Source organism: Odocoileus virginianus, chromosome 16, assembly GCF_023699985.2.
Source record: "Odocoileus virginianus isolate 20LAN1187 ecotype Illinois chromosome 16, Ovbor_1.2, whole genome shotgun sequence".
NCBI classification, from domain to species: domain Eukaryota; kingdom Metazoa; phylum Chordata; class Mammalia; order Artiodactyla; family Cervidae; genus Odocoileus; species Odocoileus virginianus.
In genome coordinates this window covers 18,752,694-18,763,486 of record NC_069689.1, presented here as the reverse complement: position 1 = coordinate 18,763,486, position 10,793 = coordinate 18,752,694, and the positions used below count along the sequence as shown (strand labels likewise).

Here is a 10,793-nt window from a genome sequence, read left to right as displayed (position 1 = left end):
CCTTCACTGCAGGCAGATTCTTCACCATCTGAGCTGCCAGAGAAGCCCCAGGAGTACTGTAAGGCAGGTAGCAGATCCCTACATCACAAGATTAAATAAGGTAACGCTCTGAGCAGAGTCCGACGTAAAGAAAATGCTCCACAGCCTTATGATTTATGAAGACAGAAACAGGCTCAGAAACTGTTTTCCCTCTCAGGTCTGAGTATCTGGGGAAATGCTAGTCTATTCATGCTTACAACCTGTGAGCGCTCACGGTTGGGGGTGTAGCTTTATTGTGGTTGAAGCTGTATTTCCCCTGTAAAGCGACCTCCTCCTCCCCTGGTGACGCAGACCTAACGGGCTCCTGGGCGGTGGCGCTGATGTTCTGCTGGAGGCAGGAGTGTCTCAGGGCCTGCTCTCCTCGTGGCTCCACAGGCCACACTGGGTCCCCCCTTCCCCCCGCACCCGCACTCCAGCCCTTTCAGCAGCGGAGGGAGGGCTCCTCCGTCGAGGCCCCAACCCAGTGTCTGAAGGACCCTGGGGGTTTCCAGGCAGGCTCAGAGCACCTGGGTGCGGGGTCTTCATGGGCTCCTGTGGGTGGGGAGGAGGGCACGAGTTGGGGCAACAGACGTGACAGCAAACAGGCCTGAGAGCCCAGCCCAGACTTGAATTAAGCGAGAGGAACCGGTCTCTGTGGCAGGATCACCGCTAGTGGGTTCGGATGTTTTCATTAGGGTAGGAGGAACAGGGCTGAGGAGGCCCTTGTCACGCCTCCAGAGGAACCCTTCCCCCAGTCTCTGTTGGGGCAGGGACCGTCTGAGCCCACCCCATAGGCGAGGTTTGAGGCAGCTTGGAAGGAAGGGTCTTAACTCCAGCTTCCAGAGTCTCCCGTAAACCCGGAGCAGCCTGTCCGCAGGATTCCGGCTTCTCAGGTACTGCTGACCGACCAGCTGGGGCTGGGCTTGGAGAGACTTCACCCTGCTTGAGGCGCAGGTGGTTGGGGCGCAGGAAGGATGCTCATCTTTATACAACGGGAATATCTTCTCCCTTAGAAAAAGATGGCAATAGAGGAGAGGTCATCCTCCCTTCTTCCTTCCAATGGAAGAAACAGTGGCTGAGAATTTTCCATCACAGAGGAAAGCTCTAAATCCTTAAGTTGAGGAAGCACCTCGAGTCGAGCAGGGTTAAAATAAATGATCCTACAACTGGAAACACTGCAGAGGAACTTTGGGACCCTAAAGTAGAAGAAAAGAGCTTAGAAGCTCAAAGAGAAAAGACAAACTGCTTACAAAGGACCAACAGCCTGTTAACCATAACAATGAAATCTAGAAGATAATTAAATGCTATTTTAACAATAGTTTGAAGTGCTGGGGGAAATACAAGCATTAATTTAAGAATGAGAGAGATACAGAGATTGAGAAAGCTATAAGAAGGAATCTTGATCAAGTCAGTTGAGAAACCTGGATACATTTAAACAAATATTCACTGTAGGAAACAACAGTCACAAAAATGACTAATTTGAGGAAGCTAAAAAATAGAGATATTGATCAATGAAGACACTTAAGACAACACCTAGGGCAGAATTGGAGGGAAAACACTTGAAGGTCTTTTTATTATTTAAAATAAAAGATAAATTCTGGCTAACCTTAGACTTTATTAAATCAAGTGGGTTAAAACTTTCAGAGTAACCACTAGGGAAGGAAAATATGATGCATAACTTTGTACCAGTAGAAGAACAAAGGGGAAAAAGAAAATTTGATCAATTCAATGAAAGACACAAAGGAAAGAAAAAAGATGAAATAGCCAGGTAAATAGAACATCGGAAATAAAGGATTATATATAAATTTAAACCAACACTAGTCTCAATAAATGTAAATGAACTAAATTGCTGTTTGAAAGGTAAGGACTGCATTTCAGAAAAATCCACTGCCTGCTGATAAGAACTCAGCTCCTCTTAACCTCACAGACTCAGACCCTGACTCCAAGATACTTGTCATTTGTCATGAACATTTTTTTCTTTTTCAACATTTAAAGTGCTTTTGTCATCTTCCAACAGTCAGATCTGATTAGCTCATTTATACAGATGAGGAAATCAAGTCTGTGATAAATTGCATAACATCCCAGTTTCCTCAGCTAGAGTGTGATAGGATTTCAACCCAGGTCAAGAGGACTCCAAGTTTAATGGCCCTTTAAAGCCCTAAATCTGCACTCCCTTCTTCTTTACCTTGTTCAAATGTCTCCCTTGGGACCCTTATGGCTAACGATCATAATGGATGGGTCAGACCATCCATTAGCATTACTTCAGTAATGTCTGTACAGGCCACTAACTTGCTTAGTCCCATGCACTAGAACAACATTGTCTTAATTCTTGTCCTTTTATATTTTCACACTAGGTAAGACTCATTTTCTTTTCAACTTTTTAAACTGTATTTTTACATTTATTTTCCCATGTTAACTTTAAAATGATTATGCCAAAATTTAAAGACACAGAACTCTGCTGGTATTTCATTCATTTCATTCAGTACTCACACTTTTAAAATAATTTCCCTCATTCAGTATTCTTAAATGATATTTATTCTCCACAGATTCTGCAATAACCTTCCCATCCCCACAGAGTTTCACTGAACTTGGGTTTTCTAAGTAATTAAATTGTATGTTCTTCAGATAATGCTACTGTGTCTATTCCTTTCTGGGGATTATACCTCTTATTACTGTTTATGTTTTTTTGCATTGGTCAGAACCTCCAAAACACTATCAAATAATAACGGTGACTTCAGTAGACCCTGCTGAATCACTTACCTCAATCTCCATTCTCTCCTTCCTCTTTGATTACAGAACCCTAACTTTTAGCTTGAATACATTGCTTCTCAGCATTCTTTGCAGCTACATGGGACTGTGTGTCTGAATTCTCATTAGTGAGATGCCAGCATAAGTGTTGTGTGTAACTCCTTCACAATCCCTGTCTTCTGCTCCCTTCTATCTGCTGTTGACTGGAAAGGTTGATGTGATGGCTGGGACTCTGGCTGCCATTTTGGACCACTTGGTAGACAGAATAATGACCCTTAAAGACGTCCATGTCTTAATCCTTAGAACTTGTGAATTTGTTAGTTACATGGTAGAAAGAGTTTTGCTGGTATGACTAAGTTAAAGATCTTGAGATGGGAAGATTATTCTGGCTTATCAAGATGGATTTAATTGTAATCACCAGGGTCCTTATGAAGAAAAGAGGAAGGCAGGAGGGTCAGAATGAGAAAGAGCAGTGTGAAGATGGCAAGTTGGAATGATGCAACTATGATCCAAGTGCCTCTAGAAGCTGGAAGAGGCAAGAAAATGGGTTCTCACATAAAGGCTTCAGAGGGAATGTAGCCCTGCTGACACATTGCTTTGTGCCCAGTGAGACCTGCTAGGACTTTAGACCTCCAGAACTACAAGGTCATAAATTTGTGTTGATTTAAGCCTCTGAGTTTGCGGCAATTTGTTAAAGCAGCAATAAGAGACTCATGCAGACCTAAGGCTGGAAGGCAAGCACCAAGATGCTGGAAAATATAGCAGAAATTTTGTTCCCTAATCCCAAGGGAGTTGCCCTGGATTGCCTACCTCCAGGTTTCTTTTGCCTGACAGAAAAATTCTTTTCTTGTATAAGACGTTATTTTTCAGGTCTTTGTTAATTCACAAGAATAATACTTGATAGAGGGATAGAGACCACCTCATTTTAATCTTGATTTTAATGAGAATTACTCTAGTCTATCATCATAAAATATGATACAAGCATGTAAGTTAAACTGCTTATTCTTTATTGTGTTAAGAAAATCTCCTTATACTTTTAATTTTTAGTTTCTAAAATAAAGACTAATTTTTATTGAATGCTTTTGGAGTATCTACTAAAATATTGTACAGTATGCTTTTTCTTGTATGTATTTAATACTGATATACTTTATTTATAGATTTCAATTCTTGAGATAAATTCTACTGGGTTATGTCATAATATTTTTTTAATGTATAATTGAATCCTAACTACTGAGAAATGTAGACATTTATTCCAGACATCAATGTTGTTTTTGTTGTTTAGTCGATAAGTTGTGTCCAACTATTTTGTGACCCCATGGACTGTAGTCCACCAGATTCCCTGTCCAGGGTATTTCCCAGGCAAGAATACTGGAGTGGGTTGCCATTTCCTCCTCTGGGGATCTTCCCAACTGAGGAATCAAACTCGCTTTCCTGAATGGCAGGTGGATTCTTTAGCACTGTGCACCAGGGAAACCCCCCAGACATCAATATGATCAGCTAAAAAAATCTACTATAAAGAGGGGAGGAAAAGTGAATATATTTCTCTATATTATTGATCAGTCTATAGATTTTGCTTTGTGTACTTCAGATATCACCTAGGGTTATGTTAGCCTTGTAAAATAAATTGGGTAGCTCTCTATTTTTCTATGTTTCCAGCAAGTGTACATATTCCTTGGAATTTTGTTCTTTGACAGTTTGGAAGAATTCATGCATAAGAACATCTGCGATGAAAGAATTTTTAAAATAATAACTTCGCCAGTTTCTTTCCTCTCCACTAGTCCACTCAGGTTTCCTTTTTCTTGAGTGGAGTCCTGAATTTGGGTATAAGCTTTATCACTGATTGCCTGTGTTTGTTCATGCATTCATTCACTCATTCCATTACCGCCTTTTAACACTAATGGGGCTTCCCAGTTGGCACTAATGGTAAAGAACCCACCTGCCAATGCAGGAGGTGTAAGAGAGGCAGGTTCAACCCCTGGGTCAGGAAGATCCCTGGAGGAGGGCATGGCAACCCACTCCGGGATTCTTGCTTGGAGAATCCCATGGACAGAGGAGCCTGGCGGGCTACGGTCCATGGGATTGCAAAGAGTTGGACATGACTGAAGTGACTTCACACATGCACGCATGCACATGCTGAGCGCTGGAGATAGAATGATGGACAAAATAAAGAGAATCTCTGCCCTCAAGGCCCTCACAGTCTTCAGGGGGTGAGAGACCACAAACAGGCCAAGAAACAAGACAAGAAAATGCAAGTGAAGGCAGTTCCCTGGTGGTTCAGTGGTTAGGACTCTGTGCTTCCATTGCAGGGGGCCTGAGTTCCGTCTCCGGTTGGGGGACTAAGATCCTGTAACCCACATAGTGAGGCCAAAAAACGAAGAAGAAAGAAAGAAATGCAAGTGGTTATTAAAAAGAAGGAACGAAAGAAAGAGAGAGAGAGAAAGGAAGGAAGGAAAGAAGAAAGAAAGAAGTTAAGAAGGGGCTGAGACTATGAATAGGGGAAGGCCTGTTTCTGGATGGGAGTTGAGGATAACCTCTTGGGCAAACACTGTGCCCAGATACCCTCAGATCCCATCAGCTCATCTGTGGCCCATCCTTGTGCATGGACACTGCTTCTCAGGGCTTCCACAAGCTTTGCTTAAGGAAGTGCCCTTGGGTTATTGGAGTGGAAAGGGCCTGGGTTTTACATCCGTCCCCCAGGGGACTTGGCCTCAGACTGTAAGAGTACAAAGCCAAACTCCTTGCCTGGTGTCAAGGAAAACTCCAAGCTGTGATTTACTCTCCAGGGGCCCCTATGGGGTCAGGACTGAGATCACACACTTGCTCAGGGTCTCCCCTTTGCCTGGCCTGTATCCCCAGCTCCATTCAGTCTCCTTTCCCCACTCCAGCATTGCTTAATTAATCGCTCGCCCATGCCTTTCCATCTCAGGGTTTGCTCTCTGTGAAACTGACCTATGACAGTCTCTGTGAGCAGATGATTCTGAAACCAAGACATAAGGTGTGAGAAGTAGCTGATCCCAGCGAGACAGCAGTGAGTGGTGGCCTGAATCGAGACCTTAATTCCCTGCCCAGGAATCGAACCTGGGTAGCCTGGATGAGATGGGTAGCCAGGAATCCTAGCCACCAGACCAGCAAGGGCTAGAGGCTAGAAGCAATTTTTCCCTGGATCTTTGCCCCCAGTGAGGAATGCATGCATCATGGAGGCAGAAACTAAATGCAGGTACAAAGTTTATTATTAGAGACACAGCGTAACAACAAGTGGGAGCGCACACAGAGAAATGGTTTCTTAGGTAAGACAGAAGCAAGGCAGAGACACACACCTGGAGAGAAAGGGTATGGGTGTTGCCCCTAGTGAGGAGGAGCTCAGTAAAGGGGTGGTTGCATCATTTACATGTCAGTTCTTCCAGGTCTTTTTTACTTTCAGGCCAATTTTCTTTTAGGCCTAAAGGTAGGCTGATTTCTTTTCCCACACCTGACCTACCTTGGGACCCTCTGCTAAGATGGATCTTGAAGTGAAGGCTTCTGGGAGGAGCAAGACTCATTATTGTTGCAGTGAAAAGGAAAAAAGAGGAATGAATTTTTTTTCTTTCCCTTTCCTGAGAACAAAGACAGGAAAGAGAACAGTGAGCAGGCCTGATCATTCCTAGTTTTTATTTTAACTGTTCCTAATCTGTAGTTTGTAACTAAGTTTGCCTTTCTGCCTCTTAACTCTGCACAAGCTACATTTTGCACCTATTGTCCTTTGACTCTATGTTAATTACAACCTGTATCTGGTGCTCACCTTTCACGCACTCTCTTTGCAGACCACCCCTTGTAGTTTTTCTCTTTTTGCTCTATAGAAAGAAGACCCCAGGGCTACCAAACTGCCCGACTCAACTACTGGGTTATCTGATGCCAGCCTTTGACTGTTTTTGAAACAATGCAAGAGGAATAAGAATACAAGACCCCTCATGGAAGTGGGGTACAGTTCTTGAGGCACAATCCTCTCCCCTCCATGGGCTGAGGATTAAAGCCACCTTTCTATTTCCTCCAAAGTCTGTACTTTTCTATTCTGCTTTAGGGAGCAGAGAATGCCAAGATTTTGGCCAACAACATTATGGCCTGGCATCATTCCTTGACTTTCGACCCGCAAGGGGCGTCTCTGTGCCCGTGTAACGTCGCCCTTGTCCCAAAAGAAGGGGGAGCAGAGATCTCTGATCTTTACTCAAACAGGGTTTTGCCCCTCTTTGTCCTTGCCATGACTCTTACCTTGACTAATTACCATGACTATAAACCTTAAGGTGTTTACAAGAGACAAACACTGGCTACCTACCCTGTTTCTGTTGTCATGTCCATTTCAGAGGGCAAACAGGAAGCTGCTTGTAAATGCCTTAACTGGAGCCTACCTATCTCTTGTCTCAGGAAATGTTACAGTCATAGGTATCCAGCCTGAAGCCCACTTCTTCGTGCCCCATGAAATGCAAATAGGAGACCAGTTTGTAACCTGGAACCCATCTATCTCCTGTCTTATAGTCAGTTAAGGAAAGAAACCAGAGAGGGTTGGGACGAGAAAGGCTGAATTGGGAGAGGGGGAAGGGACTGGCATGTGCAAAGGCCCTGAGGTATGAAGAGGCTTGCTAAATCTGAAGCTTGAAAATGAGATTTGTTTGAGAAATGGTGAGTGGGTGGGAGGGAAGACAGGGCAGCGTCCTGTACCAGCATCCTTAGATATTATCTTGTAGGTAGTGGGGGCCGAGGGAAAATTCTGAGCCAGGGAGAGGCAGGATGAGGGTGGTGTGCTATGCTGTGAACCTGAGAGCCAAACAGTGCATCAGAAGCGTAGAGGATATCAAGATTGGGGATAGAGAGATCATAGGGGCAAGTGGGGGTGGCAATGATTTTGGCACAAAGTTATGTGGGCCTTGGTGGCTGGGGGGAGGAGAGGGGAGAAAATTACAGAGAGTGATTAGGAGATAAAATGGAAGAGGCCCAGTAGCCTGAGTAGTATAATGGAAAAAATTGCAGTTGCAAAAAAAGATGCAGTTTTGCAGAAATGACTCCAATGAACAGGAAGTGAAGACTTGGGAATAAAGCACTCTTAGATTTGAACTCAAGTGGGTAGGTTCACCCCTTTGGGCAACAGTTTCAGCATCTGTGAGAGGAAGGTGTACCTGGGCCCTGAGGATTGTTGGGAGGAATAGATGAGAAACATAGGATTCATCATGTTTCTGCTCTCTCATCCTTTCAAAATGGAAGGGCAGAACCAGAAAGACTTTCCTGGAGCTGCCTTTCAGCACCAACATTCTGTAGCTTTTATAATCTGACAAACCAGGAGCTGAGAGTACAAAAGCCATGTGTTTAAAGAAGTGTGCTTTCCAGGTAAGAAGAGCACAATTGCTGTCAAAGGCGTTAAGTGGTTTCTGAACAGCTGCAGTGTGATTAAATTCACCACTTAACCAAATTGCTTTCTCTTGCCTTGATGGATGCAATTGCTCGGAGATGAAGGGGCTTAATGTGCAAAGCTCCGCTTGCCTGCATGACTAATGAATTAACTGTTTCTCTTCCTGCAGCCTCCTGCCTGCTGACACCCAGCCTGTTTGCCTGACCCTAGCCGGTCCCCTGGACAGAGATCTCTGGTGTCGTAGATCACCACGAGGGTGGCCAGTAAGGTGTTCTCGTTACGTGAAGTCTTGGCCCCCCAGTTAGCATGTTCTCCCCAGAGCTGACAGTGTTCAGGGAAGTCTTTCAGGAAAGAGACAGCAAGGTAGGGTAAGAAGAATACTTACGGTTGAGCTCTGGAGCCAGTTCCCCCACTTACTAGTGTGGGACCTCCAGCAAGTGACTTAATCAGAGGGAGAGCTCCAAGTTCTTAGCATGTACATGCACCAAGAGCCTTGCTGGGTGCATTCCCACACTCTCATATTACACTTCTTTCTCAAGGCTATCAGCAGCTCCAAAGGTAGATGGTCTGTTGATCTCCATCCAGTGTTAGTGCAACAGCAGAGCCTCAGGAAATGATCTGTGTAAAATGATGACTGTAAGAAACAATGAATAGTTGAGGAGATGTTTGGGTTCATGGCTTTCCTGGTGGTTAAAAGGTAAAGAATCCACCTTCAATGCAGGAGATTCAGATTCTATCCTTTCGTTGGGAAGATCCCCTGGAGAAGGGAATGGCTAGCCACTCCAGTATTCTTGTCTGGAGAATTCTATGGACAGAGGAACCTGGTGGGCTACAGTCCCTGCGATCGCAAAGAGTCAGACATGACTGAACAGCTAACACTTTCACTTTTTTCACTTTGGGTGGATAGATGGATAAGTGAAGGGATGGAGGATAAACAGATGAGTGGAAAGATTAATGGATTTGACAGATGGTGAGAAGAAAGGATGAATGGGTGGAGAGTGAAAGGATGGATGGGTAGATGGATAGAAGGATACATGATGGTTGGTTAGAAGGATGAATGGAAGGAAGGAAGAATGAAAGGGTGGGTGGAAGAATGAAAGGATGGATGGAAGGAGAAAAGAACTGAAAGATGGATGGATGCCTGCAGACTGGTCCTCACAGGGAGGTACCAATCTGAGAGGTCGGTCCCCAGTTTTTTTGTCCAGAGACATTCAACATGTGTCTAGAAGTTACCAGGAGTCCTGAACTTCTCTCCCTGGAAAATAATGGGTTAGACTAGTTGATCTCTGAGGTCTTCATTTTAGTTCTTTCCCTTGTGACATTAATTCTTAAGAGAAGAAGGGAAATGATAATAGTCAACACAGTTTGAAAGCTCACTCAAAAACATCATTTCATATGAGCCTCAAACAACCCATAGCAACTTCAGGGCAGCTGTATTTTTATCTTCCCCATGTGACAGATGGAAACACTGAGGCTCAGAATAGTCACACCTGGTATTTAGAGTGTATTTTCTAGTCAGGTGGCCAAAATTATTAATTAACTTCTCTGTGCTTCTGCTTCCTCATTCAAAAAATAAGGCGAAGTGCATGGCAAGATTGAAGGCAAGAGGAGATGGAGACAATTGAGGATGAGATGGTTGGATGGCATCACTGACTCAATGGACTTAAGTTTGAGCAAACTCTGGGAGATAGTGAAGGACAGGGAAGCCCGATGTGCTGCAGTTCATGGGGTTGCAAAGAGTCAAACATGACTTAGCAACTGAACAACATCAATGGCAAAGATTCATAAAGTCATTTATTCATTCATACCTGCTTATAAGGAAACTTATAAGGAAACAGCTACCAGGCACTGTTGCTCTAGGCACCAAAGATGCAGCAGGGAACAAAAATTTTTCAACCTCTACCCTAATGGAGCTAGTATGCTAATGGAGAGAGAAAACAACATATGACGAAGGAGAGTAAGTTACCGAGGATTATAGAAACAAAAATGTTCGGAATCCCTGGAGTATTTAGAAGGCTTCACAGTGGAAGTTGTTGACCTTTGGGCTGGGTCTTAAAGAAAAAATAAGATTTTATCATGTAGACAAAGGAAAGGTAGCTTTGTAGACACACAGAGAGGAACTCCAGGCATAGAAGTGGGGAGGGCTTTTGGATTGGAGCCAGATTTGAAGGGCCTTGCATCCCTTCTTGGCAGACACAAGGAAGCCCATGAAAGACCTTAGCAAGGGAGTGACAAGATAAGGCATAGCTTTCAGGAAGGGGGGCAGCCTGGAGGGTGGACTCAGGTGTGGAGAAGATGACATGGTCCCTGGCCAGGAGGGGGTTGAAGGCACAGGTATGAATGAGACCATCCAGAAGGGCATCAACCGCAAAGCTAAGAGGGACCCGAGGCAATGTCAGCCTGGAGAGAGCATGAGGAGGACGAGTGGTCAAAGGAGGGGGATCCTTTGCTACCCCCAGCCCTGGTCCCACTGGTCTCAGCCTGGGGTCCACACCCTGCCTCTCACTCCTCAGTGAGTCGGTTAAACCTTCTGCTTTTCCTGGAACCCAAGAAGCATCTGGCTTAGCCTCCATCACTGCAGAGACCCCCCCCCTCCCCAATCCCCCAGCATCCAGCTTCAGCCAGACCACTGGGAGACCAGAGAGGGGAA

The 10,793-nt window shown here is 44.6% G+C and overlaps 1 long non-coding RNA gene across 2 annotated transcripts; it reads right to left on the bottom strand.

Annotated features, from left to right (window-relative positions):
* Nucleotides 1–296: 296 nt before the first annotated feature.
* Nucleotides 297–8,773, bottom strand: LOC110126366 (uncharacterized). Of its 2 annotated transcripts, XR_011491635.1 has the most exons (3): nucleotides 8,529–8,773; nucleotides 6,245–6,359; nucleotides 297–1,026 (listed from the first exon to the last, which is right to left on the bottom strand). It is a non-coding gene; the product is annotated as an uncharacterized lncRNA (long non-coding RNA). The 2 variants fall into 2 exon arrangements; XR_002310394.2 differs by lacking the exon at nucleotides 297–1,026 and having other exon boundaries at nucleotides 5,975–6,359.
* Nucleotides 8,774–10,793: the final 2,020 nt, after the last annotated feature.